The sequence below is a fragment of the Orcinus orca genome, chromosome 4 (assembly GCF_937001465.1).
Source record: "Orcinus orca chromosome 4, mOrcOrc1.1, whole genome shotgun sequence".
Classification (NCBI taxonomy): domain Eukaryota; kingdom Metazoa; phylum Chordata; class Mammalia; order Artiodactyla; family Delphinidae; genus Orcinus; species Orcinus orca.
In genome coordinates, this window is record NC_064562.1 from 8,818,321 (window position 1) to 8,827,301 (window position 8,981).

The 8,981-nt window shown below is 39.1% G+C and overlaps 1 long non-coding RNA gene across 7 annotated transcripts in view; it reads right to left on the reverse strand.

Moving 5' to 3' along the window:
- Window positions 1–8,981, reverse strand: part of LOC117200029 (uncharacterized) — a 163,732-nt gene that overhangs the window by 77,731 nt on the left and 77,020 nt on the right. Inside the window, exon 7 of one of the 7 annotated variants that reach the window (XR_007476966.1) lies at window positions 4,829–8,968. The exons of the other annotated variants lie outside the window; for them this stretch is intronic. This is a non-coding gene — a long non-coding RNA (uncharacterized LOC117200029). Of the gene's footprint in view, window positions 1–4,828; window positions 8,969–8,981 lie in introns of those variants that run through there. 7 annotated transcript variants of the gene reach the window in all.

The window sequence follows — 8,981 nt, forward strand, 5'->3', positions numbered from 1 at the left end:
GGATGAAAATATGTGCATTTCAGAATGACAAAAAAGGGAATTCCCTGTCGGTCCGGTGGTTAGGACTCTACGCTCTCACTGCCGGGGGTCCAGGTTTGATCCTTGGTCGGGGAACTAAAATCCCACAAGCTGTACGGTGCAGCCATAAAAAAAAAAAAATGAAGAAGAAATAATAAAACAACTTAGGGCTTTCCTGGCGGCACAGTGGTTGAGAGTCCGCCTGCCGATGCAGGGGACGCGGGTTCGTGCCCCGGTCCGGGAAGATCCCACATGCCGCGGAGCGGCTGGGCCCGTGAACCATGGCCGCTGAGCCTGCACCTCCGGAGCCTGTGCCCCACCAACGGGAGAGGTCACAACAGTGAGAGGCCCGCGTACCGCAAAAAAGAAAAAAAATTTAAAAAAAAATAAATAAAACAGCTTATGTTTTCAGCAGACACATTTTAAATAAAAGCCTGGAAAAGAGAGGATGACCTTGGAGTTTTCTAGAAAGAAATAGAACATGCTCATTGTCCCCCTGAGAGTCCTGGAATCAGTTCCGTGTCTTAGCAAAAAAAAAAGAAAAAAAAAAAAGAAAGAAAGAAAGGGAGGGAGGGAGGAAGAAAGAGAGGGAGAAAGAAAGAGAGAGAGGGAAAGAAAGAAAAAGAAAGAAAGAAAGAAGAAAGAAAGAAAGAAAGAAAGAAAGAAAGAAAGAAAGAAAGAAAGAAAGAAAGAAAGAAAGAAGGAAGGAAAGAAAGAAAGAAAGTCCTTCCTAAGGCACAATGCAGGAACTGAGTGATGACTTGTCAGCCACAGCACACAGTTTTTTATTAAGAAAAAATTTCTTTACACTTAGGAAAAAACCCCAAAAGCACAAGTCACTTTGCTGTTGCTGCTATTCTTACTGTGGTTTAATTAACAAAACTCTAAACAACTTAGATGGCATGGAGAACACATGTCAGCACCCTGTAGACCAATTTATACAGGCTTCTCAACTTTGCACTTTCCTTAATGTTATGGGTCAAATAAGAGTAATTTCACCAATTGTATCATAGTATCACACTGTAAGAAAAGAATTCAAAAAAAAAGGATCTGTAATTCTGATTAAGTATTCCAATTAAACTATTGCTACAAATACAACAATATATCTATCTTCCTTGGCCTAATGATATAAGATATTTAAAATTAACTGTCTAAAAAGAACATTCATCTTAATTTCTCAGTATAATATGTTGTTGGATATAAACTGATTTGAGTTAGATATTTTTTCCAGGTTTCCTAAATTGAATTATAACATTTTGCCTCTTGTGCATTAGAGATTAGAAACTTCACATTAAAAACTAGGCTTCATGCCACATACCAAAAAGAAATCCTAATCATTCCCAGTTCTCTTCAGTATTTCTTCCATTACTCATCAAATGACTTTCCTTTGTCTTTTCACATACTTTTGAAACTCCCAGGACCTTAGAGATCTAATGCAGCCACTCTTCCTGCCTGTAGCATCACCACCTGAGTCCCAGCTACACTCACTTCTCATCAGACACAGAAGGGCGTCTCCCAGCAGCGCTGGCTCTCTTCCCATTGTTCTCCACCTTGGAATCAGAGTGATCTGCTCAAAACTCTGTCAGCACTCACCCTACTTCCAGTCAGCCCAGCCATCCACAGACATTCTAACCCACAACAGACACACCTTAAAACTCTTCAGTATCTTTCCACCATGCTCATGACAAAGCTAAAACTCCTTGACTCAGCAAGCAAAGCCCTACAAAATCCGTGCCTGTGAAGTCTCCTCCGCCATCCCAGACCATGCTCACCTCCACTCCCAGTCTTGGCCCCCTGACCATCTTGAAGTCCCTGGCACTCCCTAGGCTGTGTCCACCTTCTGCCTGAAATGCTCTTTCGTCCCCCTTTGCCTACTCATCATTTGAGGTACTTTTTCAGAGATGCCAATGCCCTATGTTTTGTATAAATCCCCAGTAAATTCTATTTGAATATCCTGCTGATAGGTAAAGCTAACATTCACACGTGGCAGGTTTTTAACTTGTAATACACCTGAATCTGTATCCTATGAAAGTAGCAATGTGATGGCAAACAGTGTGAGATCAGATGCGGAAACGTCTGCCAGGCTCACATGTGGGAATAAGGTGTGGATAACCAGCCAGTGTGTGAAGCCTGACCTGAGCCTACTGCAAAATCTGTCTGTCATTACCCCGCACCAAGGTTAGGAAAGGGACCTCACGTTGTTTGATCTCTTGGATTGGAAGTGCATCTAAAGAAACCAAGCCCCTCATCCACCTGAAAAACAGGTGTGCTCATGGATATCAAAGAGGATGAGGGAGAGAGGGAGGAGTGCAGAAGAGGGAAGAAGTGGGGGTAGGGGGAGAAGAAGTGTTTTCTTTCTCTTCTACTGGTCCGGAAGCTTTTCCAAGAACTCAGACATTTGTAAAAGGCCCTCTGATGTCTTTTCAATGTTTACTTATCTTTCTTAGTTATTGACGGTGGCAGGGAACAATGGTTAAATAAACCTCATATCGTTGTTTTAGTGCCTCTTAAATGAGTGGCAGAAGGTTTGGGAATTTGGTCAATAGACTCTACATTTTTCCTCAGTAATTCAGTAAAGACTGTTTAAAGCATCTATAGAGACTGGCAGTAAATTGACTTGTAAATTTATTGAGGCTTCTGTGTGTTGCTTTGGGTCTTGTCTTAAAGGAATATATCAAATAGTGAACTTGGTGGTGAGATATTCATTCATTTATTTGACTTTGATGGAAGAACTGTGATGATTTATTTCTTCTTTGAAAGCATAATGAGTATAATCTGAATAAAATATCATTGAAAACTGGATTTATCTGAACCTAGGAATACATTCTATTTTAACTTCAGTATAAAATGACTGTCAACAACAAAAAAAGAATAAATAAATAAATAAAACAAAAATAATAAAAAATGAGTTTCTGTCAGGATCAGTGGGTTCACAATAAATGTTACTAGATTATATTAATATCACAAAGCTTACTAATGGAAATCTACTGTTTTTAATTTAAATATCTTTAATTTCTTTTTAATTTCCAGGCTTTGATAATTTATCAAGTAAGCCACCATGCTTTTTTTCCTATCTGCAGAATGACTGCTTTAAATTAGATTTGTGAGGACCCATGAGCAAAAAAAAAAAAAAAAAGGATACAAACTCAAATTCTATAACTGGTAACCTGATAGCTAAAATCAACAGTTCCTGGAATAGAAATGTCAAATAGCTAATGAAAATAAGAGCATGGAGTTGTAACAAATGAAACCACACATGCACTGAAGTCTCTAACCCTAGCTGCAGCTCACCTTGCAGAAGCCTGTCATTTTAAAAATCAACCATATGTATAGCATGAGACTGAAAATTAAATGAGTTTTTAAAAATATAAAGGAAAGAGCTATTAAAATGTGGTTAACACCATTATACATGGTAATGACAGAGTAATTCCAAAGACATTTCTGTGATGATTTTGAGGCATAAAGTAGTTAAAAATTTTCTAATAGCAACAAATTAATCATTTTAATAAGATCAAGATTAGCTATTTTACCTACCATTCAGGCTACTATATGCTAAACCACACGGTCACTTTACTATTTAATCTTGCAAGGCCTTAATGCGAGGGACAAGAAATTTCATATGTGATGTGGAATTGTATTATGGCTCAGAAAGGGGGAAAACTTCACATTATTTATATAAAATGCATTTGGAGAGAATAAAAAATTAAGATATTACATTCTACCTTGCATTTGGCTGTTCAGTAGCTTTTTAAAAAATAAAAATGTATGTTAATACTAAAGTAACGGCAATATGTACCAACATATAACTTAATCAGGAAATTTATTGTCAAAGTATTTCCTGGTTTGCTACTCGAAAAATCTTTTACTTTCATTTATTCAATTAAAAAGTAAACAAGCACATGCTAACATCAGGCAGGAAGAGTTTTGTGTTCAGGGAATAAAGAAACAAATAAACCGTAATCCCTGAATTCCAGTGTGTCCTAGCAGTGCTGACCATTTTCTAGTCACTTTTTTCCTCCTCATGGTAGACGCCTTAGTATCATGTAACCACTGCACATACAGAGACTGCTTTAAGCTCTCGGAGGACTCAATTCATCCCTTAGCAAACATTCATACACAAGTTCAAAGCACATTCAGAAAAATAAGTAGTGCTCTAGCTTAAAAATATGCAGTGTCCCAGTATTTGTACAGGCCAGAAAATCTCCATAAAATATTGACTGAAAGATTTTGTTTCCCAAAAGTAAGCCTCAGGTGGGGAGATGTGTACTGTAGTTCAACAGATGAGTAAACCTGTCAGGGTCAGATCTGCGGGGGGAGGGAGGAGATATAGTAAAGGCACATAAAGTGACTAAAGGGTGAAATCTCCCAGTTTAAATTAAAATTAGGTTAAATATTTTCAAAAGAGGAAATGCTGCTTTTCAGAAGAACTGGCTTCAGAGTTAAAATGGATGCCAGAAGAGTCTAGAAGATTATACACTAATTAATGTATGTGACACCCCAAATTGTCCACTCAAAACCTGAGAACACAGGAAAGACCATTATGCATTTAAGGGTCTAATTTCTGACCAGAGAAAGACATTACTCGAGCCGTGAACTAAAGATCCAAACACTTCTTTTATAAAAGCATCTATTTGCCCAAATGGGCCCACAGGAAAAGATCAGGAAAGGGTAGCCATGGTCAGTATCCAACCTATGAAATAGCTTGATAGTGTTTCTATGCCCATGGTTTAAATTCAGTTTTCAGGGCAGTTTTGTTTGTGTTAGTTAACTTCTTTATTACTTCTATACAACAAAAAACAGAAAAATAGAATTCTTCTTTAGAACTATTTCTTCATTGCTGCAATGAAATGCCATAAGCTTTTTATACATAGTAGATACAAAAAAGGACCTCTAGGATCACTCAAATGCCAGAGAATTTAAACTCATTTTCCCGTTCCCATACATCATGAGCAGTGAGGAAAGATTTTATTTTATTTTTTGTGAAGTGATATTGCTTCGAAGATCTTGGAAATATGAAAGCAGCTGGAAAGCATAATGGAAATAAAACATGCAAGCCAACAGCCCTGACCACCAATACTAACACCAACCACATTCAATCCTGTTTAGTCAGCATGAAAAGCAGGCAGAACAGCTGATGGAAAGCTGGAAAGTTTCCCTTTATTTGGAACAACGGAGGACTATTCAAACGACTAAGGTGCTCAGGTCTGTGTGTGTGTGTGTGTGTGTGTGTGTGTGTGTGTGTGTGTGTGTGATTAAAAATAAGCACACCTAGGGCTTCCCTGGCGGCGCAGTGGTTGGCAGTCCGCCTGCCGATACAGGGGACACGGGTTCGGGTTCGTGCCCCGGTCCGGGAAGATGCCACATGCCGCGGAGCGGCTGGGCCCGTGAGCCATGGCCGCTGAGCCTGTGCGTCCAGAGCCTGTGCTCCGCAACGGGAGAGGCCACAACAGTGAGAGGCCCGCGTACCGCAAAAAAAAAAAAACACCAAAAAGAAGTACGTGAAATACACACTAGCCAGGAAACAGAGGAAGCAGTCCCTACTTAAAAGAATTATACTAGTTACATGGTGTAACCATTCTATTCCTGTAACCACACAGGACTTGGTATATTCTCCATGTATACAGGAGAATCATTCAGGAATTGTCACTGCCACAAACTGATAAGAAAAACTTGTAGTTGGTATCTTACAAATATTTTCAGCATCACTCTGCTTTTACCAGCTTTGATTTGCTAAGGGTTGCCCTGATCCCAGCATCTACCTGGAGAGATATTAGAAAATCTCACCCACTCAAGCCACGGCCAAAGCACCTTCTATGTTTATTTACAGGAGTCATAAATGCTGATAATAGATAACTACAGTCAAGAAACTACAGCCCTATAAAAGTTCTCCTGCTTATTTAAATGTCACCTGCGACTGAGTTTTGTTGGAGGTCACTCAGCTTTTGCTAAAGGATCATGGGGTGGAGACTTCACGGACTGGAACCAAAAGGCAAGTCTGAAAAGTTACAAGTGCAAACAAAAAATAGTTCGGTTAAAGTCAACTTCTTTTCACGTAAGTAGCATTTCAGGTCCACATGTGTTTCCTCAAAATCGATGTATAGCCAAGTACTTATTAGCATTGCCTGGAGAAGAATACAATTTTAGTGCTGACCAATTTTCTAATCTCTTCAACCTTTTACACAATTCTGTACTCACCTCAGTCCAGAGTAAACACACTCTGACTTCAACTATTTTGCTCTCCAAGCAATTAGAAGCAGAGAACATAATTTTTTCGCAAAATCTGTTTTTGCTTTATGAGAACAAAAATCACATTAATCTCAATATAAAAAGAGGAGGAAAACAGGGTGGTCTTAACTTCTCACCTAAAGGTCTGCGATGCCCTTGTGGAAGTATCCTATGATGTGAAGAAATAGTCAATGAAATTACTTGTTTTTCTTCTTTCTATTTTCCCCTTCTAGCTGCTCTCATGTTTACTTAAAATAAGACTCTGGATACTCATGGTCGCTTTCATATTTTTGTTCTCTAAAATTTGAAGATTTTAATTTGGAATTTTGTTATAAACTAACTATATAACTGTGTTCTTATTAAAACTGCACTGTGTACTTTAGGTTGTAACTAAGTCAATGTACTGTGCAGCCCTGATATGCAAATGAGGTTTCAACATATTCTTTTCTGTCCTGGTCCCCGTTCCTTTCAGGCTGCTCAGCCAGACTCCCTCCAGGTCTTAGATCCTAGGCTTTTCTTCTTCCTCCTTTTTACTCGTAAGGGACAACTCTATCTATAACTGTCAAGTGAATTATCTGAGTTTTTCAAAGTAAGTAGGGTAAGTATGAATAGCACAAAACCATTCAGCACGAACTAGCGTTTCATTCCATTCTCTGCTGCTTTTACAATGCCTTCCTGCGTGGGGCGGAGGGCAGGGAGGTGGTGACAGCAGTGACCCCAGGGGATTAGCCTACTTTCTCCTTTATTCATCTTTGATTAGCCCGCCTGATGTTTCCCTGACAGAGCTTCTCCATTGTATATCTCCTTGTACCTTTAAGAACTTATCTGCGTTTTACAAGCCCACTTTGTGTTCAGAGACTAAAGCAAAAGGAGTTTGTTTTGTGATGCGATTAGCAACTTTCTCATTGTAATAAGAATGGGGGCAGAATTTAATAAGGGTACAAATTTGCATCTCCTTTCACCTCCCCTCCATGACGCATCCACTTAAAGAAGGAAAAATCTGAAGGGAAATATGTCTGGAACACCATCTTTTTTTTCTCCCCAGTGAACACCTAATAGTTATTTCTAAAGCCAAAAGATTTGAATCAAGCCTTTCTGTGACCATTACATTAATTGAAAGTAATGACAATATTAAGGCCAAGCTACCCTAATTCCTTAAAACAAGGAACAGCATCAGTGGGATCCGGCAGAAGACAGGAAGGATGTCCTAAAAGGAGGTCAAACCACTTTCCTTCTGTTTCTGATTCATTACCTGGTGGGAGGAAGGAAGTAACTACTGGCAGGAATAAATTAAAAACATTTTACGTGGGGTATTTGTTGTTTTGTTTTGGGGTGGAGATTTTTTCTTTCATTCATTCTTTCTTTTTTTTTTTTTAAGGATATTTCTTTGGAAATACCCTGACCAGTGTGAAAATATATATGTTAATTATATGTTATAACAAAAAATTGAGAACAACACAGGGGTGTCCTTGTAAATGGCGGGGTGGAGGTGAAGGTGGGGAAAAGGAAGGTGATCCTCATAAGTATTTGCCAATTTCCATGGTATCGTACCCCTACCATGGCTGGTTTCAAGCTACCAACATGATGTCAGCTGGGCACAGAGATAGGAAGAGATGTGACAATAAGCTCTTACGAGCTGCTATAAACAACCTGCAACATACCACCGGGACTACAGTTAATGCCCACTGGACAAGCTTTGTTTATAAAGTGAGGTACATGTGTACAGTATTATAGTATTACTGGCAACATTGTGCAACCATTAAAAGAGTGTGATAGAAATTGCTAAGTATAATTGTTGAGGAGGAAGAAAACTTTACCATTCTAGGTTCTTCTGGCTGGTCTAAGAATTAAATTAACAAGAGACAGATTAACAGGAGAAAATAAAATTTGTTTTCATCCATATGGGAAGCTCACATACACTAGAGGTTTTGAAACAGAAAGGTAAAATGAGACGTATATGCCATCCTGAGCTAAGGAATGGGATGGGGGCCTGGGGCTTCTAAGGGCGGGAGGGTCATTCACAGGATGATAAGAAGAGCAGATGTGGAGTTGTTAGATGTTTTCCCTGCCATATACATGGGGCCTCTTAGATAAAATATATCTCCCAAATAACTTTCTTCTGGGAAAAACCCCCAATTTAATTTCTTCTAGGCAGTTGAGGGAAGGGCAGTAGTTTCTCTTGAACATGCAGCCTCCCGTTGCCTTTAGCTCAAAATAATCCTCATGCAAAAGCGGCACATTTGGAGAATTCTCTTCTGAACGCCTCCACTATTAATATATATATAGTATATTATTGGGATATCTAATGTAGTTTCCCCTGCTATCTGAAAGTAGAGCATTCCTATGAAACTTTTCATAAGCCAGAATGGAGTAAAGTGAAGAAGCAATTACCTTAGGACACATCTTGCTAATGGGTGCACAAAATAAATCAAGTTAAAGCACAGATGCTCACAGACACAGTTCAAAGCTATGGCAGCTGGATGCTGAGATGCTGAGTGCATTTCAGGGGAAGAGCTTGGTGGTGTCACTCCCACTGCTCAGGGTGCTTGCCGCCCTGGAAAGTCTCACTGCTGAACAAATGCTGACCACTATTGTCACTTTTCTTCTTTTTTCGTAAAAGCAAAATTCCTCTTCAGATTTCTTTTGGTTAGCAAAACAGCTGCTAATGTAAGTCTTTCGTAAAAGCTAAGTGACATAAAGCAAACTTTCAAAAAGTGGGGAATACCTGTAATAGGAAA